Source organism: Euprymna scolopes, chromosome 21 (assembly GCF_053919585.1).
Source record: "Euprymna scolopes isolate OS-2025 chromosome 21, ASM5391958v1, whole genome shotgun sequence".
Lineage (NCBI taxonomy): Eukaryota > Metazoa > Mollusca > Cephalopoda > Sepiida > Sepiolidae > Euprymna > Euprymna scolopes.
The window spans coordinates 77,153,799-77,181,741 of record NC_136502.1 but is presented as its reverse complement, the minus strand read 5'-3'; the positions used below and the strand labels follow the sequence as shown (position 1 = coordinate 77,181,741).

At 31.7% G+C, this 27,943-nt stretch overlaps 1 protein-coding gene and 1 pseudogene across 5 annotated transcripts in view; both read right to left on the bottom strand.

The window, feature by feature from the left end:
• Positions 1-27,943, bottom strand: part of LOC145242518 (protocadherin beta-2-like) — a 329,075-nt gene that overhangs the window by 51,316 nt on the left and 249,816 nt on the right. The window lies entirely within an intron of this gene.
• On the bottom strand, positions 26,870-26,986 carry LOC145243083 (5S ribosomal RNA; annotated as a pseudogene).

The following is a 27,943-nucleotide window of genomic DNA, read 5'->3' as shown; positions in this document are numbered from 1 at the left end:
TAGCAGACATATACACACAAACGCACGAACATCTTTCCGCGCACACGCATACACGTACATACACACACACACACACACACATACGCACACACGCACGCGCACACACGCACGCGCACACACGCACACACGCACGCGCACGCACACATAAATCCGTATACACATGCACGAACACCCTCCCCGCACACGCATGCACGTACACACGTACACACACACGAACATACACGCACACACGCACGCACACACACACACACACGCACGCACACACGCATACACACACACGTATACACACATACGCATGCACACACACACACATACACACACATACACAAACACATACACACACACACGCACGCACACACAGGAAAACAGTCAATTTTAATACAACCCTCTACCTGCAAAATAGGCAGCACGTCCTAAGGTGAACCAAAGACAAAATGAAATTACTATGAACATAGTTTGTTTCCCAGCACCTGTTAATTGTGACACAAAATCACAAGGCTGCTTCCCACTGTGTTCATCGTCCGACTGGAAATCTTGCAAACCGTTATCTTAAACATCAATCAATAAATATTCACCAAAGTTTACTTTCTTTGGAATATTTTGAGGGTCATTTATGTGGCATAATATCGACACACCCTCCCATTTGAAAGTTCAAATATCTCAGATTTACATTGAATTTTATGCTTAATAATTAGACAAAAATTATTGGAGATTCTTTTGATTTCACTTTCTTGTAAATATTCCTTAAGTGTAAGCCTTAAGTTGTAGACATTTTGTAGAATCAAAATCATGGAATTAGAATTTCATCAAAATTGGAACAACGATTATAGGATAAAATAATTGGTATCGTTATATCGATCGTAATGTTCGTAAGAAGTCATAAAATGGTGTGAAACTGTTTTGCTTTGGTGAATTAATTTTACTTGTCCTGGGACGAGTATACTTCTAATATATATATATATATATATATATATATATATATATATATATATATATATAGTCTTGGCAGTTTTTTAACCTTTAAATCTATATAAAATAACTTATTTAATTTGTATATTTTATTAAGCTGTCGTTTAGGCATATCGCTTGAGGTAGTTGCTTGTCTAGCCGCACTGATAAGCTGTGATACAGCGAAACAGTACTGTATGCGGATGACTCTCTCTCTCTCTCTCTCTCTCTCTCTCTCTCTCTATATATATATATATATATATATATATATATATATATATATAAATCTCACCTGTCTTCTTAAATGTATGTATGTATGTATGTATGTATGTTGTTTAGGAAGTCTTTTGTCCTCCATCCTAACCAAGTGTCCAATCCAGCACATCTGATTTTGAATGATTTTCATTTCAATATCAGTACTTTTTGATCGCTCAAGAATCACAACTGTTTTATGGCGAGATAGATGGAGGTAAAAAACCACAACATAAACCAAGAAAAAGGTTAAAGGATTCTCTGAAAAAACAACTTGAAAATACTTGAGATGGATGTATATAACTGGGAAGTCCAAGTGAAAGACCGATCACTGTAGAGAAAAACCATCAGAGAAAGTTGTAAGATTTTTGAAAAGTAACATGTAGATCTTGTTGTATTAAAACGCATTTTTAGAAAGCAGGACGACAATATAATGTCAGAGAAATTATAACAGATACTTTTTGTCAAAAGCTGGTTTTCTTAATCATTTGAAATCACACAATCAAAGTCAGGAACGACAGTCTCATGAGGAGGCTTCTACAGCACATCTGGCAAAGCTAAGTTGTATTTTTGGTCTAATCTGCAAATCTAAAAGTGGCCTGTCAACGACATTCGAGGATTCACAATATTATTATGCGATCACCTTTGCAAGAAGAAAAGTTTTTATGCCACATTTGTGAACTTTCGTGAAGGACTAAAGCTTTTTTTTTTTTTTTTTTTTTTAAGAAAGTTTTCTGGCCTTCGAGACGTCGAATCTCTACCATTCCAGGTGAGAATTGTCTGAAGATAGGGGTTTTAATCTTACCCAAAGCCGGCCAGAGTCTTACTTGGCCAAAACGTGGTGAGACGACAACGACTATGGATGGCAGCAACTGCTGTGAATGCAGTTAGGAGATTTGGAGTTCCTATTCCGTCGCGGTTACCACTAGAGGAATAGTTGGTCGAAACGTTATGAAATCAACAACTAACAAATAACAAATAGGATCCTGAACAGAAGCGTGCATTCTATTCCAACCATTATCAATAGACCAGAGGTCATCTCGTCAGCATTAGACAAGGCCAAACTATTTGCCAAGAACTTTGCAGCTTATTCTACCCTCTGCGACGAAGGCCATCAACTCCCCGTATTTCCTCCTACAACACACAACATGCTAGGTAATATACAAATATCTGCATAAAGTCGCCAAGCTAATCAAGAACCTTGGTTCCAGTAAAGCAACTGGCCCTGACGGTATTCTAATTATAGTGTTAAAAAAGCTATAACCAACTTGCCCCCATACTTACCAAACTGTTTAAGTGTTGCCTTAAGGAGAAGTGCTTTTCAACACCCTGGAAAATCTCATCAGTATGCCCTATATTTAAGAATTCAGGTTATAAGTCATCTCCCTCTCAGTACAGACCAATAAGTCTCCTGTGTGTCATGAGTAAATTGCAGTATACCAAGAAGAAAAACGATGACCGACTTGAAAGATATTGTCATCGATAGAAGGCAGTTATCTACCACTGATTTCGATCTCTCTCAAGAGTTAATATCCAGTGAAAATCCCTAAATTCGAAAACTTCTGTTATTACTTTATATTATTTTTTCCAATTGACCATTTTTTGTATTTTTTTGAAGTTATACTGATTTACGCATGACAAATAAGTACGTAATAATGTTTTTTCCTTAAATGCTTTTTTTTTAGAATCCGCCAGTATCTGTAGGTTATCGCCCCAAACCTGCACAAATCGGTAGAAACTAACCGTGTTGACAATCATAGACAGCGGCTTCCATTATATGCCACTGGAAAACAATGTCCTACAGTTAGATTATTTCATTTGGACCACAGTCGCCAGTGTCCGCTATTTTCCAGGGATTGCCGGGCAACGCTGGTTAACGGATCCTGCTAGTATGCTATATAATAATATGTTCTCAACTTCTTTACTAACTCAGTGTTTGAGTGATAAAGAACATTCATGGAATATCCGATTATCTATGTATCTTATATAATGTTTCATAGTGTAAGCCCGAGATAGGGGGCCCTTTGATTTCTGAGAACTTCGGCTGAAAAGAAGTAATGCATCCTATTTTTAGCCCGATCAGAAGGGGTTTTCAAATTGCATTTTTATGATGACTGAAATGCATGTTGACTGGAAAGTTTCATAGCTCTGCTGCAGATAGTGACAGTGCGAGAATCCAAGAAAGCAACTCCTATCATGAACGTATGTCGGAAATTCCTGGCAAAACTGCATTGAGAATGGTGGTAACTATGTAGAAAAATAAATTCTGAAGCACAAAAGGTCGCTCGTTTTAATGGTACCACTCCCATGTTCGTAGCTCTTCAATTTTTTTAGTAAAAATATAGGACGCTTTATTCTTGGAACGAACCTCATATTCCGTTCCGGGTGCACATGCACAGCCATAGTTCTTCGCTGGAAAGATGGTGACTATGAAGAAAAATAAATTCTGGGGCACAAAAGGTCTCTTGTTTTAAATAGTATCACTACCGACTTCGTAGCTCTTCAAATTTTGGAGTTGAAAAATAGGAGGCTTTACTCTTGGAAGGGACCTTGTATAACAACATGCGTTCCGGACGCACATGCACAGCCATCGTTCGTTGCTGGTAAGATGGTAACTATGCAGAAAAACAAATTCTGCAGCACAAAAGGTCGCCCGATTTAATGGTATCACTACCGTCTTCGGAGCTCTTCAACTTTGTGAGATGAAAAATGGGAGGCTTTACTTCTGAAACGAACCTTGCATACATACGCACTTGATGATAAAAAAAATGGATAATGCTATCCAATGATGTATAAAGCGAACAAAGGAACGGTGGGAATATACTAAAAACATGATAATAATGACCCATCAAAAGGAAAGTATTGTAAACCGCTTTTCTCTTCAACGTTCACATTGTGTGTTTTTCATTCATGTCCATGCAATAAAAAGTATTAAAAAAAAAAGACGAATAGCCTCCCCCCTCCCGTACCCGACTCTGTATAACAAAAGCAAGATGCGTTCATTCTTCTTTTTTTTTCTTATTTCCCTTTAACCGAGTGCGAAGCCCAAATAATAAGAAATAATTCTAAACGTTAAGCATAAAGGGAGGACAGCGCCTTTTCTTTTTTTTTGCTTTTTTTTTTTTTTTTTTTTTTTTTTGCTTTCATATCTGCGCAGAGATGATGGATTCTTCATCCTTTTGTGAAGTGATAGACTGACGGACGTGTAATATTGAATGGGCACAGCTGAGGACTTTTTTTTACCGAAGAGAGGGGGGCGGAGGATTTATGTTGGCACCATATTTATTAGAAGAAAAAAAAAACGAAACAAAAACGAAAAAAAAAAAAAAATACACGCCATTAGAACAAGGAAATTAGGAGAGATAAGTTATATAAAAGGCTTTAATTATTGATGTGGTCAGTCTGTTCTTTGGATCTGAATCCTTTCTATCCATCGAGGGGAGGTAAAAGAAGTGCAGGATCGGCATTACGAATATCGTCTCGGGCTATGAAATCAGCAATGCCGTGTTCAGACCTTGTTGGATCTATAGTGTTTACGTAGGTACTAACAATTTCCTCTTTCTGGTTATTTAGTCATGTCAGTTTCATGATAATTGCCTTAGACAAGACATAAACCCACTTGATGTAAGGAACTATATTTTTTAAATACCACTTTAAGGAAGGTCAAAAGCTAGCAAGGTGTTTGATAGATATATTTCGACTCAGAAAACAGCGATTCTTCCATTTTTGTCAGAAACATTGCTAATTCCATGAGGATTTATAGGGCAATACGGAAGAGAGAGAGAGAGAGAGAGAGAGAGAGAGAGAGAGAGAGAGAGAGAGAGAGAGAGAGAAAGAGAGAGGGGGGATGAAGCAAAATGGAAATTGAGATAGAACACGACAGAAAGAGAGACACACACAGATTGAGCAAAAGCAAGAGATTGAGTGAGGTCAATAGAGTGATAGAATGGTAAAGATAGATAGATATATCGATAGATAAAGAGAGATAGAGAGAGAGAAAGAGAGATAGATAGATTGATAGATAAAGATAGATAGATAGATATAGAGAGAGATAGATAGATTGATAGATAAAGAGAGATAGAGAGAGAGAGATATATAGATTGATATGTAAAGAGAGATAGATAGATATAGAGAGAGATAGATAGATTGATAGGTAAAGAGAGATAGAGAGAGAGAGAGAGAGAAAGAGAGATAGATAGATTGATAGATAAAGATAGATAGATAGAGAAAGAGAGAGATAGATAGATTGATAGGTAAAGAGAGATAGATAGATATAGAGAGAGATAGATAGATTGATAGATAAAGATAGATAGATAGAGAAAGAAAGAGAGATAGATAGATTGATAGGTAAAGAGAGATATATATAGAGAGAAAGAGAGATAGATAGATTGATAGATAAAGATAGATAGATAGAGAAAGAGAGATAGATAGATTGATAGGTAAAGAGAGATAGATAGATATAGAGATAGATAGATAGATTGATAGATAAAGATAGATAGATAGAGAAAGAAAGAGAGATAGATAGATTGATAGGTAAAGAGAGATATATAGAGAGAGAAAGAGAGATAGATAGATTGATAGATAAAGATAGATAGATAGAGAAAGAGAGAGATAGATAGATTGATAGGTAAAGAGAGATAGATAGATATAGAGAGAGATAGATAGATTGATAGATAAAGATAGATAGATAGAGAAAGAAAGAGAGATAGATAGATTGATAGGTAAAGAGAGATAGATAGATTGATAGATAAAGATAGATAGATAGATAGAGAAAGAGAGAGATAGATAGATTGATAGGTAAAGAGAGATAGATAGATATAGAGAGAGATAGATAGATTGATAGATAAAGATAGATAGATAAAGAAAGAGAGATAGATAGATTGATAGGTAAAGAGAGATAGAGAGAGAGAGAAAGAGAGATAGATAGATTGATAGATAAAGATAGATAGAGAGAGAGAAAGAGAGATAGATAGATCGATAGATAAATAGAGATAGAGAGAGAGAGAGAAAGAAAGAGAGAGTACATGTGTGTGTGTGCGAGAGAGAGCGAGAGAGAGCGAGAGAGAGCGAGAGAGAGAGAGAGAGAGAGAGAGAGAGAGAGAGAGAGAAAGTTTCCAGATTGTTTATTCCTCATCCTAGCAACTGATTGTATTTCTTTCTTCCTCAACAGCCTATACATTTAGCACTTTCAGCATTTAATGTTTACTTGCCCCACCCCACTCACATCCACACACACGCGTGTAGTTGCACTAGTTTCAGGTAAAAAAAGGTCAAGGATGATGGAAAAATTGAGGAGGAAGAGCACCATTCACACCTCCACTGGAAGGGTGTGAAGAATACTAAAACCTTCAGGAAGCTTATTGTCAGCCTAACTTCAGAGAACGCCAGCAGTTTTTACCAGCAAGAAATAGCTGGCAAACGGCTATTGCGATAATGCAAAATGGTTTTCAATGGCTACAGTAGCATATAAAGGTGGAGAGTACTGGAAATCTCTGTATATTTGTTGTCATCCAGCATATGGGGAACATCACTTGTTATTGCCAGTGAGCAACCAGTGATAATGATTCATACGATAACTCCTAGTGAGTAAATAATAATAATAATAATAATAATAATAATAATAATAATAATAATAATAATAATAATAATAAAAATAATAATGGGGGGAGCGGTGTTGAAACAATGGAGATATGCATCGTGTTCTACACCCCCCCCCATCATACATATCTTCATTGTTTCACTACCGCCCCCCTCAAAAAAAAGTGATACCAAAGAGCCGAGAAGGGTCAAAGAGGATGGAAAGACCGAGGAGGGAGCACGGGCCATACCTCCTCTGGACAAGTGCGAAGAGAACTGGGATCTTGGGGAGGCTTAGTGCCACTCAAATTCCAGTATAAACCAATGGCCACTGCCAGCGAGAAATCAATGGTAAGGGGCTGTTGCGATGATGCAAATTTATTTGCAAATGCTGTCGAAGGAGGAGGAGAGAGCTGGACGTCTGGGGAGGCTTGTTTTCACTCAGCTTCCAGAGAACACCACAGGTCTCCAATCAGATCGTTTGCTGACTTGTGTGAAAGCTCCATGTGAGTCAATAATAATAATAATAATAATAATAATAATAATAATAATAATAATAATAATAATAATAATAATAATAAAAATAATAATAATAACTAGCAGAACCCAAGGAAATTCTACGGTAGTTAAACATTTTTTAAAACATAAATAATTGGCTAAAAATAAAATAAATAACGACGAATTTGAAACAATTTTTTAGCAAATTCTTTTTTAACCTTTTAAAGTTAAAACGAAGTGATTTTAAAAATTTAGAATTATTTTCAATGAAAATTGAATACACAACACATTGTTTTGTTTTTTTCTCTGAATAATTTTTTAATATAATTTATAAGGGAAGAGATGTCAAATCACTTGCATATTTATTTAGATTTTGAAAAAAAAACTATACTAATAAAAAAAACGTGGATTCCATGAACAAAGCTTCTTTCTTAGAACTGCACACCTGTGGAACTCTGTTCCGTCTGCCTGCTTCCCACCTGACTACAACTTGGATGTCTTCAAGTCCAATGTTAACAAATTCCTAATGAACAACCTCCTTAATTAAACACTTCATCAAATCTCCACACTAACGTAATGTACTTGCAATAACCCTTATCCCTGAGTGGCTTCCCGGCCTTGATAAGTGGTGACCACTGTGTAAAAAAAAAGAAAATTACAGTCTCCTTTCAACATTACTTTGTTAAAATTATAAAATATAATAGCCGATTTGAAACTGTAAACAGACAGCCACGTTTCTTTTCTTGGGGAAAATTTTTGGAGAGGATATGGTTTTAATGATTTTTAACTGATAAAGAGCGAATATAAAGGGAGGTAATTCGTATCGCATTAATTAATGTTTGCGATGATGATTTCTCATTAATTAATATTTGCAATGAGGATGATGGTTTCTTTCTCTGACACTGGACGTATTGACAATCAAATTATTATTATCTAAATATTAAAGTATGACATTTATCCTACCATACAAAAATCATACAGACATTAAAATGGTTGTGATGGAAAGAAGAAGTGAGAATTTAGGGCACAATAAAAACCTCAAATCGAAGTACTGGAATCCTGAAGAGAAATAGTGTTAATGGAATTTAAGAGAAATATATTAGCTGTTATCAGTAAAAACTCTATGGCAAACGGCTGTTGCGAAAATACAAAGTGAGGTGCAGTATTGAATATGTAGAGTCTGTATTTATTTGCTTCCCCACTGAGCAAATTCGGTACAAGGCCGTTTTTGAATGTGGAGAGATTAGGAAAATGGGGACCAGCTTCCCGGGGAGTAGAGGAGCTAGATAGTGACAATTGGTATGAAGGGTTACCCCTACATTGACCAATAACTGATTGCTTCAAGAGCAATGGTAGTATCTGTGGGGTTGCCCCCAAATATAATCTTTGCTTGAACTTTGTTGCCTAGGCCCCGAGGGGCCCGGGCGGGCGAGCTGTATTGAATATGTAGAGTTGAGGACTTATTTTTATACAACGATTATAACAACATACTGACTGCTTTCAGAAACCTGGCCTGCAACATGAGCAACATGAGCGTCAAGATGTATTATCTATTTTCACATATGGACCGGTTTCCTGAGAACCTGGGTTCAATGAGTGACGAGCAGGGGAAGAGTTTCCATCAGGACCTAAAAGAGATGGAGGTCGGGTATCAGGGTCATTGGGACGCAGTCATAATGGCTGATTACTGTTGGAATCTGAGAAGAAACATCCCTGCTGCTAAGCATTCCAGGAGTTTGAAGAAATGTAAGTTCAAGCCCTGAAATTTGAATAATGGTGAAGCAAAATGCCCATTATTCAGTTTACAGTAATCGATGTTTCTATTTCTATCCGGTCATCAATAGATATTGTTGGCAAAGCGTTTTTTCTTTCTTTGAAAATTGTAATGCAGGGTATGGGTCAGCCAAACCAGCTTCCCACATTCACCTGCTTTTTATTGAAACCAACCGAGAGCTCTTTTTAGTATCCTCGTTGTTTCCTTAAGCACAATTGTCTGTATCTCTTTTGCACTTGGTTCACCAGGAGTACTAGTTAGGTAGAACTTCAGGTTCTTCTTTATAAGCCCTGTGACACCTATAATAATTGGTATGATTGATATCTCCCTAAGATTCCAGTTTCTTTTCATATCATACATGAGACCTTGATATTCAGGATGATATGTGTTGAGAAAAATCAACTGATAATGCCACAAAAATGTAATCGATTTTGTCACAAGATCTGATCTTTTATTGTTCAAATCAACTTAACACAAGAACCTGATCTGATGGCAGCCAAATTCTCAGCCCAAAACCGATTAAACAGCTTGCCCTAGGTCTGAATACACTTTATGTAAAATTTTAAATGTTTACAACAAAAATTGGTTGAGTAATTTGGTAGAGACCGCAGAGATCTAATTTTAAAAAAAATTACCCCAATTTTGACCCCTTAACATTTATTGTTTTCGGCTCAAATCAAATTAAAAAGTTTCATTCATTTCCACGTAATCTGCTTCTAAAATTTCAAGTGTTTAAACCCAAAATTGGCGGAGGAGTTTGATAGAGTTTACAAAGGTTAAATCGTTGACAGTCACATTTCTGGCCGAAAACCGATTAAAAAGATTTTCCCAAATCTCAATACCACTTATGTCAAATCTCGAGTCTGTAGACTGAAAATTGACAGAGTAGTTTGGTAGGGAAATGCACACACACACACACACACACACACACACACACACACACACACACACACACACACAATTTCATTTTTATAGATATATAGATTTAATTCTTTTTTATTTTTTCATGCGTACATTTTAAAATCCTTAATTTTAATGTCTGTAGTCATTGTTAAATTGGTGTAAAAATACAAACTTACGTGGAGATCTGAGGGATTCACAGTTATACCTTCTTATGTTTGCTCTTGTACGCATGCGCTAATTAAGCAGTGACAATCAGTGTTGACAACAGAGATTTTCAAATTCGCTGGATCAGAGTAAAAAAAAAAAAAAAATCTCCAGAAAAGCACCAGATTGAAGGCCAATGGGGAATATCGCTCGTCGCAGCGACGCGTTTTCAAATACTCGCGGAATGCAGTTTGAACTCTGCGTGTACTGTGCTTATTAACTGTTCACCATGTTCTTGATAGAAAGTGTAGAATTCCGAACCGTATTCTGCTAAAAATGTCCATTGAGAAAATCAAGACAAAAAACTGGGAACTTTGTATTAAATTTAGTGGTAAAGTTTGACTTAATTTCCACCTTTAAAATGATGACGTTTTAAAGGTTTTCGGATATGCTAAAAACGAATATCGCATTTAAATTTTCCGCAAATAAGTAGTTTTCCGGATATTAAGCAATGCAATTCCTTTATCTTATCACTGGTGAAATATTTTTAGCACGTGCACGCCAAAACTATGCGCATACAACAATGCCCACCAGTGATAGCATAAGTGAATTACATTGCTTTAAATTAAATATTCGTTTTCAGCATACTCGAAAACCTTTTCAAGTCTTTATTTTAAAGGTGAGTGTTAAGGTAAGTAAACATTTATCGGTTTAGTTTTTACTTAAATATTTACGAGTGAATAATATTATTATAATAATATAATAATCTATATATTAATATGATAGCGTGTATGTTCGTTTGTGCGTCACGCTTTCATCCCGGTCGTTTAATTGTTACGTTCTATTTCTTGTCATAAATAATTTTACTAAGAATTTTCATAATTTTTGGTTTCGGTTTCGACTATAGCTGATGGTACTTAAATCATCTATTTTTTTTTATAAATAATTTTATCAAGAATTCTTCATTAGTTTTGGTTTCGGTTTCGATTATGGCTGAAGGAACTAAAGTTTATATATATATATATATATATATATATATATATATATATATATATATATATATATATATATATATATATATATATATATATTTTCAAAAGTTTTTATTTCAGTTTCGAGTTAAAATACTGCACCCAAGTCATATGATATATATATTTTTAGTTTTGAAATCGCAACTTTATAATATATAAAAATCGATAGAACATTAACTCTGTAATAATATATACGAAATCTGCAAGAATTAAAATATCATATTTAAGCGTACTTTACGACCGGGCTTTGCCGAGCGTTCGTGCTAGAACAAAAAAGCTACAAAAATATCAGAGCGTCTCCATTTACACAATATGAATGAGTTCCCTGTTGTATTTTCACAGGTCCCGCTAGTCTTATATTAATATTATTAGTTGACGAAATACCGCTAAGCTTAACTGAGTATTAAATAAAGAATGTTATGAACAACTATGACAAAACGAAAACATTTGTTACACAAAGAATGTGCCAAAAGAAATAAATAAATAAAAAAAAAAAAAGAAAAGCTTTGTTTGGTGCACTGAAAACACGTCCACGGAAAGCTCGTCCATTTTTTTTGCTATGTTGGAAAACTGGTACATTATTGAATAAATATCGATTGTAAACACATCTCATGACCGTTCTTGAAAGAGATATTGTTCTTAAAAGAGAGTAGACACCCGATAATATTAAACAAAAATATTTTTACGTATTTACTTTTGTTTTAAAAAAGATAAAATCGATTTTTTTCTATGTGTTCGTTTTCTACTTAGTTGGTTAAGTTTTCAATGGTTCCACTTATTTTAAAGCGTTCATTCAGCTAAAAAAACAAGTAGTGTCTAATGTTACGTGAAAATAAGAAGAGATGTCCGACGCAAGAGAATCACATCTTCGGAATCTCACTAATAGCTCAAAAATAGAAAATTGAAGACGATACTGAGGGAGGGAGTATAGTTTTAAAAAAAGACTCCCCCCCCCAAAAAAAAAAGAAAATAAATTTTAATATTTTTTTAATATAATTTAGGGAAGGAGGGGCTTTAAGAGAAAAAAAAAACCCCACTATATCTCCCTCCAAACAAAACAACAGAAATGAAATTAAAAAGATTCTTGAATAACGTGAATAGAGTTTTCGATAAAATTGATAAATAAATTTCGTTTTTTTTTTTTTTTTACAATCATTAAAGATACAAAAAATGGTAAAAAAAAATCAAGTACATACCAAATAAATGTTAGCAAAAGCAAAATGAGTTACTCTTCTACCTATCTGGAAAAGTTTTTAGTGTTTTTACTCATTTAAAACGTTTGGTTCAAAAAACATACACAGTCGATCGATCTGTTTGAACAAGGAAATGGCGGCGAAAGCTGACACCCTAAGTATTTGAAGTTCTGATAATACCTTAAACATAAAATTAAACAAAATACTGTTTGAAACACACCCAATAGGTGAAAAATGGATTTTATCCTTTTTAAAACAACAATACACAAGTATAAATATATATATATTTTTTAAATATGGTTCTCTTGTAGGCGATATCTCCCTGATTTCTACTTTAGCCTTTATAATATTTTTGTAATTTTCAAAAATACAGAAATTAAAGTATAATAATGCTGTAATTTTTTTTTTTTAAATAAAATTGACTTTCTGACATTTGCGGATTCCGTAGAACTTATGCGCGACGCTTTTTTGTTTGTTTTGATTGTGCGAAGCTAAAACTGTTATTAAACTTTCGTTTTTTGAGGCTAATTAAGCTATTTTTTTTTTTGTTTTTACCAACAAGGTGCTTTTCTTTTCTTTTTTTTTAAATTCAGTATCTTAAGACTTTAATTTAATAATTATCCTTGAAATAGTTACAGAAAACTGATATTTATCTTATAAGGGCTTTTTTTCAATTAATTTATTTTTCCAACTTTAAAGTTTCTGCAATCACCGTGAAAACATTTTTGAGTGCTTACACACTTCTGCCACCCCGCTATTTGTAAATAGTTTAAAAAAATTTTTTTTTTTTTTTTTACAAGGAGGTCACCACTTATCAAGGCCCGGAAGCTACTAAGGGATAAGGGTTATTGCATGTACAGTACGTTGTACGTTAGTGTTGAGATTTCATAAATTGTCTACTTAAGGGGACGGTTCATCAGGAATTTGTTTACGTTGAATTTGAAGATATCCAAGTTGTACTCAGGTGGGAAACAGGCAGACGGAACAGAGTTCCACTGGCGTGCTGTTCTAAGAAAGAAGCTGTGTTCATGGAATCTACGTTTTGATTTAGGCACAGATAGAGAATGGGGAAAATTTTTGACAGTGGCTTCAGCTAGACGGGTGTTTTTCGTAAAAGATTGGCGAGGGGGGACTAGAGATTGGAGCTCAGACGAGCATTTGCCATGGAAATAACGGTAAACCAAAGACAGGTTCGCAACGTCTCTTCTGTGGGAGAGAGGTTGCAGGGAAGAGAAAAGGGCATCCCCCACTAAGCTACGAAGTCAATTTTGTACTCTGTCAAGGCAGGATAGGCTATTTTTAGCAGCTCCTGCCCAGATATGGCAGCAGTATTCCATCCTTGGACGTAATTGGCTTTTATATAGATAGAGAATTGCATCAGTAGTGAGATATCTTCTGGAGCGGTAGAAGGAACCCACCATCTTTCCAGCGACCCTGGCAACAGACTTGATGTACGTGTTCCATTTCAGATCAGGATTAAAGGTCAAGCCCTGAAGCTTGTCAAAACATTGAGCTTCTCCTAGGCGAGAGCCATCCATTACAATTGATGCCAGATGGGGATCAGAGCGTTGATGGTGTAAAGATAGGAGCTTTTTTTTTTTTCAGGTTAAATTCAAACGTCACGATATCTTTTTTTTTTTTTTTTTTGTTAATTAAATTGTTAGGTGGAAGCACAGAATAGTTACAAAACACTTATCCTTCTCATGTTAAAAATGGCTTTCAAAATAATAACGTTATTATTTCAGCAGGGTGGCAAAAGTGCAGAAGTGCCCATTTTACGTTATAACTTTTTTGTCGCATGTAAAATACTTTTTTTTTCCTTTGAGAGATTAACTTCAGGCTTTAATCTTTCAAACACGATAAAAAAGTAATCGGAAGTCTATATAAAAAAAATCATGATAAGTCGGCTTTCAAAACCATGTTTTCAGTCACCCTCCGCGAGTTTCAGCCATATTAGTGCACGTACTAAACTTGTGACGCTGTCTCTCCCCAAATTTTAACAATTTCTTCACATGAAAGAAAAATATTCATGTTATTTATTTTGAATTAAAGCAAAAAGAAAAATTGTTAAACTAAAAAATGTTCACGTACGTAACAAAAAAACAAAAAAATGAAAGAAATAGAAAAAAGACCACATCTTTGTTTCACGTATTATCAAAATGAACCCATCAAGTCAAACACAGTTGCCTCCCTTACATTAACCATATACGCCATAAGCATACACATGATTGTCTCCCTTACACGAAAAACAAATCTCAAAATCACCGTTGAATTCGTCATTTCTACAAGAAAGAACAATGTATATTTATTTGCTTTTTGATATTTGCACTCATGATGACATTAAATAATAATAATAATAATAATAATAATAATAATAATAATAATAATAATAATAATAATAATAATAATAATAATAAATACAGAAATGTCTGTATGATGTACGTACCAGTCACGGAACGAAAATAAAAAATTCTAAAAATCACATAATTTTATCGAGTAGTTTTATTTTTATTCAAGCACATCAAATTTTACTCGGTTTCGACGAGGGTAAAAAAACGGAATCCACGAATCGGTGGACAAGGGCAGACAACCTGCCAAATTAATCACTAAGTATCTCCCCTTATTATGTTCTCTATGGAAATACGGTCTCGTCTGTCACTCACCAGTAAAAAATGGCAAATTTGGTTTTCGTAAATAATAATAATAAAAAAATAAATAAAATAATAATAATAAAATCAAATTGATCTTTTTTATTTATTTATTTTTGGAATATACAGTCTTTATTTAATATACAATCTTTATTTAATATACAATCTTTATTTAATATACAATCTTTATTTACTGACTTATTTAAGTCAGTACAATATAAACGTTTTCCTTAATTCTTGTTTATCGCTATGAGTGCCAATCTATTCACACACACACACACACACACACACACACACACACACACACACACACACACACACACACACACACACACACACACATATATATATGATGAAAATAATGGAAATAGTATTCCGACAAAATAGAGAAAATAAAAAAGGAACAAACCGTATTATGTGTTCATCAACGTTTCATCCAGTGGAAGTCTCGAAATAAAGACGAAACGTTGATGAACACATAATACGGGTTGTTCCTTTTTATTCTCTCTCTCTCTCTCTCTCTCTCTCTCTCTCTATATATATATATATATATATATATATATATATATATATATATATATATATATATATATATATATATATATACACACACACACAGCCTGCACCAAAAGAAGCTCATGGTTAAAAAAAAATTCACAACTTTCTTAATTTTCTATATTTTTCTTTTATTTTCTTAGATCATCTAGAGAAACTATTCCAAGGTCCTCATGAGTCGTTACGCTACCGAGGAGCGGATATTTATCGTAGAGTCATATTTTCGGTTGAATAAGTCAATAACAGAAACTCAAAGAGAATTTCGACGAAACTTCAACACAAGAAATCCACTTACTCTCAATGCAATAAAAGCTATGGTGGCTCGATTTCATGAGCAAGGGGTTGTATGTGACCTCCCTGAATATGGCAGACCCCGTACGGCAAGAAGTGATGAGAATCGTTAGAGATTAGCAGAGAGTGTGACCGAGGATCCATCCACATTAAGAAGGAGATCAAGTCAAATTGGGGTCTCTCGATCAATGTGGTTCCAGCAGGAAGGTGCAATGGCGCACACGGCACGAAAAACTTTTAATCTGCTAAGTGCACACCTGTGGAACTGTCTTCCGTTTTCCTGCTTTCCAACTGACTACAATATGGTTGTCTTCAAGTCCAACGTAAACAAGTTCTTGATGAGCCGTTCCACTTAAATTAACAAATTTACCGAATTTCCATTACTAACGATTACTATATTGTCCAATTGACTACTGTATACTCTTAACCCTTATCCTCGAGTGGTCACTGGGTCTTGATAAGTGGTGAAGTCTATGTAAAAATAAATAAATAAATAAAATTTGCACGTTTAAAAACAGGAAAACGTTTCTTTTCTGGTTATCAAAATAAAATTGCCATAAAGTATATGCGCTATTAAGATAGACGTGGTTATCTCCCTTGGACGAAAAACATAGTTATTAAGCAAAAGTCGGTTATGTCCCTTAGCCGACAACTAGTGAAAATTGATTTTCTCTCTTAAATTATTCAAAATCTACTGTACATTACTGGCGTTGCCCGGGAGTTTTTTTTTGTAACTTAAATTTCTGTTTCGTATCTTTTCTTCTATAAACACCAAACGAACAAAGTCTATACCGTTTTATCTCTGCCAAATTATTGTTTAAAAAACAGATGATAGTAGTTATACAAGTATCGTCTGACCATTTCATTATTAATTAAACCATTTTCCTCCCAATATTTTACAATTAAACTTGTTAAAATAAGGTTGTTGAAATCTTCATTTTCACATTTTCACAACGTCCATTGAATGACGATGAGTTAAAATAATTTAAAAGCCAAATGACGAAGGGTCACAAAGTGATTCATTATTTTTCTGTCAACTATTAAAGATAAATTCAAATAGTTGACTTGTTTTGGGAGAAATCGAAATGCATTATGGTAGAATCAATTTGTAATTAAATTATATTTTCCACAAAAAGAATTTTGAGAGGTTATATTCAGTAATTCAGACGATCACATATTTTTTTTTGAATAAATACTCGATGAATTGTAAATATTGAAATAATTAGTAAGTACAAGTAACATAGAAACGAGAAACACAGCTACCAAAACACATGAAAATGACCACACAGTTATATATATATATATATATATATATATATATATATATATATATATATATATATATATATATATTAGAGAAAGAAAAAGAAAATTGTAAGGTGAAATTTACAATGAAAATTTCTTGTTCGACTAAATACTCCAAAATACAATTTACAAAGTCCTTATTCCGCGGAGTTTCAAAGAATGTTATTCTTGCTATTCTTCTCATCAGAGGACAGAAAGAAATCAACAGATCATATTTGTAGCAATGCTAGAATTTGCTAGTTATGGCATTAAGTGAAACCGCAATTAATTATAGTCATAAATTGCCAAGAAAAACAAGTGAAAAAATTCTGGATATGTAAAAAAATAGAGAAAAACAAACCACATTTCAGCTAGCATGAACATTCTCTCAAGGTAATTTAAAAGGCGAAAATAATTCTTTAGAGAGGATGAAGTCCAAAATTTAATCCAGTTGGGAAGTTTTCAAAGCAGCTGAAATAATGGAACTGTTGTTTTTTTTTTTTTTTTGGACAGTGCCTTAATCTCCAGTTGAATGAGATCGAGAACTAAAAAAGACAGAAAAACAGCATGTCATCTTTTATCATTGGCTGAACTAGAAAAGGTGATTTCAGGCTAATTTTAAAAAAATTAAGACCTGGCTAAAAAAAGAAGAGCTCAGCAAGTTTGTATTATTTGTTGGAATATTCAGTCAAACAATAAATTTTGATTGTAAATTTCAACTTACAGTTTATAATTTTTGTTCTCTTATAATAAGCTCTCTATTGCGTATTGAGCTTTTTTATTCGGTTGGGATTATATCATCTATATATAAATACTGGTATTTATATTAGTTTGCGTATATCAGGTAAACATTACATTCTGTGGATTTAATTACTTTATATATATATATATATATATATATATATATATATATATATAAAATCATTGGATTATTTACCTTTCACCAGACTATCCATTCACGTGTAATCACCTTTTTCTTCACCATATACCCTCTGCTCCACTTTTTGTTATCAAGTAAGATCTTTGACTTACTTGTTGTTTCATCAAATACTTTTGTATGCAAAATCCGATCCCGCATTTTGCTAATTCCTACCCTCTGATGAGAAGGAAAGTATTTCTTCGAAACTCCGTGGATTAAGGACTATCCACGTATCAAGTGTTTCCTTTTCAGATTAAATATGTTTTTAACTCTTTTTCAAAGTGTTTTTTGACATGTTTTATTAACTGTTTGCTCGTGTGTATATATATATATATATATATATATATATATATATATATATATATATATATATATATATATATATATATATATATTCCGTGGCCGAAAACTTTGTGTCTGGACACGTCCCTGTCATTTGTGACAATCCAGCGAAATATTTTGAGGGTGTTGGCAATGGTTCTTTTGTCATAACTTGGATCGGTAATGCACGTGGAACCTGCCAAATTAATCACTGATTACCTCCCCTTATTATGTTCTCTAGAGAAATATGGCTTTGTCTGTCACTCATCTGTATTTATCGTAGAGAGCATATTGCACAATGGTGCATCTCTGATCTTCTTCATTGAACATTGTGTGCCATTGGTGGAACGATAAAATTGTCGCCATTAAGGACTGAATATTTAGAAAAACACGTCCCTTTATGTAACGATAAAATTGTAACCAATGGAACAACGTTCAACGGACGAGACCAGAGAGGGATTGCTGTAGAAAATGCTCTCTATCGATAGACATTATGACAACAGATCCATTTCCAGCACGCTCAAAATGCATCGTTGGATTGTCGCAAATAATAGGAACTTGCCCAGAGTGATGAAAACAAAGTTTCCAACCACGGTTATGGTCTTTGGTATATTTTCAACTGAGGGCCACATCATGCCACCTCACATCTTCAGAGTCGGGTCAAAGCGTACCTAGATCTGCTGAAGAGTGTGATGATGTCCTGGTACAATTAGGTGGCCGCTGGCAGACCCTGGGTGTGACAGCAGGACTCGTTGCAAGTAGAAGAGACGTTGCAAGTCTTTATTGTTATTTCCAGTATAGGTGCTCGGCTGAGCTCAAACCTATGGCTCACCCCTGTAAAACATTCAGAGCAAGAACTCGTTTAACTACAATTCATGGAAAGAGCTTCACTCCTCTTTTATTTCCATTTTTGCATCTGAAACTAAAAGGAATTTCCTTGAACAGAATTTCTTTCCAAGAGGTTGAAAATGTGGAGGCTGCATCTTGCATGGTTGCCATTTGTTTGTTAAAATTTTTTTTTTAATAAATATTTCATTATCTGTTTTACTATTATTTCAATACTCTTGTGGATACGTAGTTTAGTGCTAATGTACTGGGTGTATCAGAATTTTTGTAGGAATTTTTGACATCCCTAACACGAAACTGCGAATAAAATATAAAAAACACGTAATTTCTCTTTTAAAAGTGAATTGTTTATTTTCTTTATGGATGATACTTCCAAAATAAACTATTAAAGTTGTTTTAAAAGTAATAGAAATATTATTTTATTTTTTAAAAAACAGTAATGGATTTTACGAACTCAATATTTTTCAATTTTTAAACTTTAAAAATCTATCAAAATTTTTCTATTGATTCTATTTTTACGATATTTTCAGGGTCAATGTGAAATTTTATGCTCTTTCCAATAAACCGAATATAATATTTTAGACAAACATTTTTTTTAAATTCACGCCCCCCCATTTTCAAGTGTCCATTAAAAAGTAAATAATTAATTTACACACCAAAGTTTTATACATCACAAATTGAAGAGAAAAGGTCAATAAATAATATATTCAAATTTAAAACAAAAAAAGTAGTGTTTTTTAGAAATTTACCTGCAAAGTTCGACGTTTAAACCCTTTTTTTTTAAACCACGTTGTTTCTTTTTTCTTTTGTTTTTTTTTTAAATGAAACCTTGGTCCTTTGCTCCTTTAATTGAAAAAAATTAGGGCTTGAATTACATTTTTCGAGTAGTTATAAGCTTGGAAAGACAGGGGGTCTAATAATTCACGCCTCCCATTTTGAAATGCCTATTAAAAAGTAAATAATTAATTTACTTACCAAAGTGTTATATATTACAAATTGAAGAGAATAGGTCAATAAATAATATATTCAAATTTAAAACAAAAAAAGTAATGTTTTTTAGAAATTTACCTGTAAAGTCCGAAGTTTAAAACCTTTTTTTTTTAAAAAAAAAAACGACGTTGTTTGTTTGTTTTTTTTAATGAAACCTTAGCCCTTGCTCCTTTGATTGAAAAAAAATTAGGACTTGAATTAAATTTTTCGAGGAGTTATAAGCTTGGAAAGATGGGGTGGAATTATTCACTATTTTTCACGAAATTTCTGACACACCTACTAATGTACACAACTTTAAATCCACCCGGGCACATACGCACAAATAAATCAACAGATTATGATGATAAATAAATAAATAAATAAATAAATCACACACAATTTTATTGAAAGAGATTCAAGGAGTTCCTATTTACAATGTCTCCCCACGAGGACAGAGTTAGACACCAGGGTCGTTTTTTAATGTGGAGAAAAGGAACAAAAATGAAAATTGTCTCAGTCGTGAAAGATTGCTCATTCAATGTAGAGAGAACAAGAAATTGAAGTGCAGCAGCTGGAGAACAGATACTACACTTTGATTGTGGACTGAAGGCCAAGAACGTAAGGAGTTACAGCTGAAGTAACGGCAAACAAATGATCAGAGTTATTCCCCCTTACATTTGTGAATAGTTTTATTTCGAAAAAATATGCCTACATTTCTACTGATATATCTATATATCAATAGAATAACGTATGTGTTATTTATTTTTTGTGACATGCTTGCATCCAAGTGACTGTCGTTTAACTGTTATGGACTTCCATTCTTTGCAATAAATAATTTTACCAAGAATTATTCATAAGCTTTTGTTTCGGTTTCAATTGTCGCTGATGGCAATTGTCATTTAATTTTTGTATAAATAAATTTTCTAAGAATTCTTCATAAATTTGGTTTCGATTATAGCTGATGGCACTTAAGTCATCTATTTTTGTTATAAATAATTTTACCAGGAATTCCTTATATATATATATATATATATATATATATATATATATATATATATATATATATATATATGTATTTATTGTTATATGAACATGGTCACATCCTGCTGCTACAGACAGCCACTTGTTTCAATCAAACAGATATCATCAGGCAGCGACTTGACTATTCAAATGTTCAATGAATAAGTTTATTCATTGAACATTTGAATAGTCAAGTTGCTGCCTGATGATGTCTGTTGTTTGATTGAAACAAGTGGCTATTTGTAGCAGCGAGATGTGAGCATGTTTATATAACAATAAACAAGTATTATCAGCTCTTTTTATTGAGCACTATCTAACAACCTCGTTGAATTCATTAGTCCATTACTTTTGAATATAAAAAAAACCCGAGTATATATATATATATATATATATATATATATATATATATATATATATATATATATATATATATATATATATATATATATATATATATGTACTTTTTCATAAATTTTGGTTTCGGTTTCGATTTAAGCAATGCACCCAAGTCATATGGATACATTTTTTTAAATTTTGAAATCGCAACTTTATAATATATAAAAATCGATAGAAAATTATCTCGATAATAATATATACGAAATTTGCAAGAATTAAAATATCATATTTAAGCTTCCTTTATAACCGGGCTATGCTGAGCATCCCTTCTAGCTTAGATAAATACTTTTGCAGTTTGAAGAAAAGAGCTACAATAATATCAGAGCGTCTCCATTTACACTACACATCTACAGAATAATAACATCAATATATTACACATGGATGAGTTCCCGTGGAAATTCCACAGGTCCCACTTAGCCGCACTGATGATCTGTGAAACAACGAAACAGCACTGTAGGTGGATGATTATATATATATATATATATATATATATATATATATATATATATATATATATATATATGAACAAATGATTAATAAAACATGTTAAAAGACATCTTGAAAAAGAGTTAAAAACATATTTAATTTTAAAAAAGGAAGCACAAGATAAGTGGATAGTCCTTAATCTGCGGAGTTTCGAAGAAATACTCTCCTTCTCATCAGAGGGCAGGAATTAGCAAAATGCGGGATCGGATTTTGAATATAAAAGTATTTAATGAAACTACAAGTAAGTCACAGATCTTACTTGGTTAAAAACAGGGCGAGGTAAGGGGAATAGGAGGTAAAATAAAAATGATATTATAAGCTCTATTTCCTTTTCGGTTTTATTGAGCTTTTACATCTGGTTGAGATTACTTTACTTGTAAATATTAACTCTTTAATATGTATAATATATTTTAAGTTTACCATTTTGATTACCTTGGTAAACTTATTGTAATTTATATAAATATATATATATATATATATATATATATATATATATATATATATATATATATATATATATATAATATTTGATCAGCCGTTTTTATAGACATGGCTAAAACACCAAGAAAAATCAAGTTCATGTATGTTTTTTTTAAACTAATTAAACTCTATTTAGATCCAATATTTCTGAACAAAATTTTGTTTTTTCTAGAATAAAACCTTGAATTTTATCATATTTAAAACAAAATAATATGATAGTTTTTCAACAAATTTTAATAGAAATTTAAATTTGAATTTTTTCTACAAAAATAGTCAAGTGCCAATTCTTCCGCCACAAAAAAGTAAACATTAAGCAAAACTTATATATATATATATATATATATATATATATATATATATATATATATATATATATATATATATATATATATATATATACATATATATACATATATATATATATATATATATATAAATGTTTTTGAATCAATGATCTTTTCACGTCTAAATAAGATTTAGAATGATTTTCTATGAGAATATGCTAAAATATTAGAATATTAATATCTGAATTTTAAATGATTTTAAATAATTCTATTTTTTATGACGAACCGATAATTAAATTGAGAGATGCCATTTTAAATTCTAGGTTTGTTAAAACGATGGAAACTTATACCAGTTATGCAGAAAAACAAAAATACAAAAAACAAAAAAAAAACAAAAAACAAAAAAAAAAAAAACATAAACAAACTAAAACTGCTTTGTTTTCCGATTTTTTTACTTCAACTATATATTTGTTGTGTTATTCAGTTTTTATATAATTATTTATTCTGCTCTTATAATTTCCAAATATTTTCTGATATTTTCCTTAGAATATTTCTTATTCTCTTTAGAATAAATTCTTTTATTTTCATGAATAAAATTGATTTTTAATTTCATGAAATCATTTTCCATTTATTATTTTCTAATTAATAACAAGTGAATCAAATTATTTTTCATAAACTAGGTTGTGCTGTATTTTTCCTCAATTTTGTAAATAAGATTGTAAAATTTATGTTATTTTTAACGAATTCAATATTATGTTGAATTTCGTTTGAAACTAATGGGCAGACAATCGCTTTTGGTCTCCTTTGAATGCTTGTCTTCGTATCATCATTTCATTGGTGGATTTGAGTCACGTGATATCAACAAACAAGCAGGCAATAATTTTATGATTTTTAAAATGAGATTTATTTGCTGATGAGAAAATTGTAGAATGTATCTGCTACTGTCAAGCGAATCTTACATAAGCGATAAATTGCAGAAACATTGTAAATTTTAAATTTCTACAGTTGTTTATATTTTTTTCTTTTTGGTATCAATTGAAATGTGAAAATTAAAGTTGAGTTTTTCGTAAAAATACTCCGGATATCTTTTTTTTTTTTTTATATTAATCTAAAAGATAATTATTTATAACATATTAAACGAATTTAACAATTAAAAACAAAAAATGTGAAAATTTAAACACATTCAAAATTAGGGTTTCCATCATTAGAATTCGAAGGCCGGCTGTTTTTTTTTCTACATTCTCCCCCCCCCTCCCCCATACAGGGAATAAATGTCTAGGTTAGTTTTTTTTTTATTTTAAGGGTAAAATTGACCAAAAGTGAGGAAGCGGTGTGTCGGTGTGTTGTATGCAAAAAAAGTATATATGAATATCAATTATGAAAACATGTACTCCTTTATAAAGTTCGTTCTTCACTTAACCGGTTAAAATTTTATATTGATTTGATAATTACCTGATTTTTGGTAGATTTTTAAAGAGAGACTCCGTCAAAACAAACCGTGCGGCCCACCTTCATTTTGTTTTCATAAAGAAAAATTGGACCTCCCCCCACCAAAAAAAACTAATGTTCAAGGGAAACAACTACTATCATTTTCGGAAAAACCGCATGCAAACAAATAATCAGGGTTATTCCCCTTGCATTTGTAAATATTTGTAAATATTGCAGTTTCGAAAAGTATGTTTACATTTTTACTGATCTCTCTCTCTCTCTTTCTCTCTATCTATCTATCTATCTATCTTTCTATATATATATATATATATATATATATATATATATATATATATATATATATATATATATACATATACGTCGTTCTTCCACCGAACGTATCATAATATATATATATATATATATATATATATATATATATATATATATATATATATATATATATATATATATATATATATATATGAAATAAAAATTACAATTAAATTTACCAAAATGATCCAAGATGGTAAAATTAAAGTATATTATAAATATTAAAGAATTAATATTTATAAAATTATCTCAGCCAGATGTAAAAGCTCGATAAAACCAAATAGGAAATAGAGCTTATAATATTACGATCTTCTTCCAATTACGGGATTTCCTGGGATTTTACTTGTACAAATGGAAATTCTTTTAACTTTCTTGAAGTTTTACATTTGGATTTTACCGTCACTGGATTTTTTATTTTCCACCAGACTATCCATTCATGTGTAATCACCTTTTTCTTCACTATATTCCCTCTGCTTCACTTTTTTTTTGTTTTCAAGAACGATCTTTGACTTACTTGTTGTTTCATCAAATACTTCTGCATGCAAAATTCGATCCTGCATTTTGCTAATTCCTACCCTTTGATGAGAAGGAAAGTATTTCTTCGAAACTCCGCGGATTAAGGACTATCCATTTATCTAGTGTTTCCTTTTCAGATGAAATATGTTTTTAACTCATTTCAAAGTGTTTTTTTTAACACATTTTATTAACTGTTAGCTCATATATATATATATATATATATATATATATATATATATATATATATATATATATATATATATATATATATATATATATATATATATATATATATATATTATGACACGTTCGGTGGAAGAACGACGTAAGCGCCAAAAGTTGAAATGTTGAGATTTTTGTCTCACGCGCAAAATATCAAGAAAAATCTAACCATGCAAAAAAAAATAAAACATAAATAAAAAAAATAAAAATAAAAATAAAATCAATAAATAAATAAATAAAAAATGAACAAACAAAAAAACAAAACAAAACAAAAACAAAAAAAAAACATTGCCGAATTCTAAGTATTTATGTGAAAATAAGTGTTTGAATATATGTCTGTAAAACTATGGATAGTTTAGACGATAGCTTTTCTTTAAATTCTCTACCTAATTTATATGAATATGTCAGTAGTGCTTTTGCTTCTTCGCTTCAATTGTAGGAAAGCGCTGGCTTGGAGAAGCATGTTCTTGCAAAAAAAAAAAAAAAAATGTTTCGTAAAAATAGGTGCCCCTGAAAAGGTTGCGTTAATATTCAAATCATTCTGGAGAATAGGAATAATCCAATATAGAAATATATTGGCTGATCATCCTTTCCGATTATTATTTTCATAAAGAAAAATTGTAAGAAATAATATTCAAGGGAGGCAACTAATACCATTTTTGTAAAAACCGTAATTTCAAATACATACAATCGTTATCTCCCTTTCATTGATTAGTTATTCTTTGTGTTTGTTTTACTGGGTGGGTGGATATAGTATCGTTAAGATGAGTTCATTACTCATTCTTAGTTTTATTCTTCTTGTTTATCATCGGTTTTACATCAATTCTACATGTGTGGGATGGCTTTAAAATTATTAGAGGCTTATATATATATATATATATATATATATATATATATATATATATATATATGACTACTTCAATCACATAAATTAATATACGAAAGTATAGATTTATACGTAAACTTTAAGTATTTACTTCAACAGTGCTCAATACGTAGGTAGAGCTAGGTAGTAAGTTATAAAATATAGATGGCGATTAAGCCTGATGAATCCTGGCGTGGATGAAACGCGGAATATTCTGTGTAGCTTAATCGCCATCTATATTTTATAACTTACTATATATATATATATATATATATATATATATATATATATATATGATGAGAAATATGGAAATAGTATTCCGACAAAATAGAGAAATATACGGTTTGTTCCTTTTTATCTCTCTCTCTCTCTCTCTCTCTCTCTCTCTCTCTCTATATATATATATATATATATATATATATATACATATGTATGTGTGTGTGTGTATATATATAAATGAATATATATATACGTATGTATATATATATATATTTATATAAAAAGGCTTCCTTCAGTCTTGACAGACTATGGATACCCACTTACAGTGTAAGGGTGCCTGCGCGTGAAATTTGTGTGGGAAGAGTTGCGCAATCTCCAACCACGCCTCTCCTGAGTCAACATTGTTGCATACCAGTGGCAAATTGAGGTACAAGACGACTGGAAACAATGCCGAGATAAGCGGAGAGCACATACAGCGCCTAGAATTCCCAAATGGTCACCCATCTGGTATTAGCCAGGTTCAACATTGCTTAACTTCGGTGATCTGACGAGAACCGGTGTGTCAACGTGATCATGCCGTGTATATATATATATATATATATATATATATATATATATATATATATATATATATATATATATATATATATATATATATATATATATATATATATATATATATATATATATATATATATATATATATATATATATATATATATATATATATATATATATATATATATATATATATATATATATATGCATAGATCATCGTATGACGATTAGATCATTGTCTGACTGACGTAAATGAATATTTAAAAAATTAAAGTGTTTAAATTCAACGTCATTTCACGCGGTTAATGGTAGCCGAATTGATTAGGTCTTCGCTAATCGAGCCAGAGATGTCTCGTGTTGCGGGGTTCGAATCGTTCGACTGGTATTAATCGTAACACCCTGCACTGAAGATTCCCGAAAGGATGAAAACACTAGTGTCTGTAGGTATTTAATTTTTATAGTATAAAAAATTATATATATAGATATATATATATTTACAACGATGATTGTCTCTTGTGAAATATTATTTCTGAACAAACACCCTTTTAAGCATTCAATTTCCTCTTTACTATGTATAGCACGAATTTTCGATACCCATAACAAAAAAATACAAGTAAAAACTAGTAAAATGAAATTAATTAATCGTATTTTTTACTTTATATTGAAGAGAAAGGATCAGGGTTAAAATCGCATATAAATATTCTTTATTTGACACTGAATAAAACGGACCAAATTTGTATGAACGTCGAAAAATTACAAAAAAAATTAAGAAAATAACAATGGGGTCTTAAATATATGAAAAACAGGCCTTATAAAACATTAAAAATATATGCAAAAAAAAACAAAAAACTTATTATATATGTTTTTTTTTATTGATTTTTCGAAAAAAAAGTTGGAAAATATATTAAACTTATTTAGGTTTTACAATTTTTTTTTACAAATTATTTATATACATCTGACAGTTTTTACCTGTGTAATTTCAA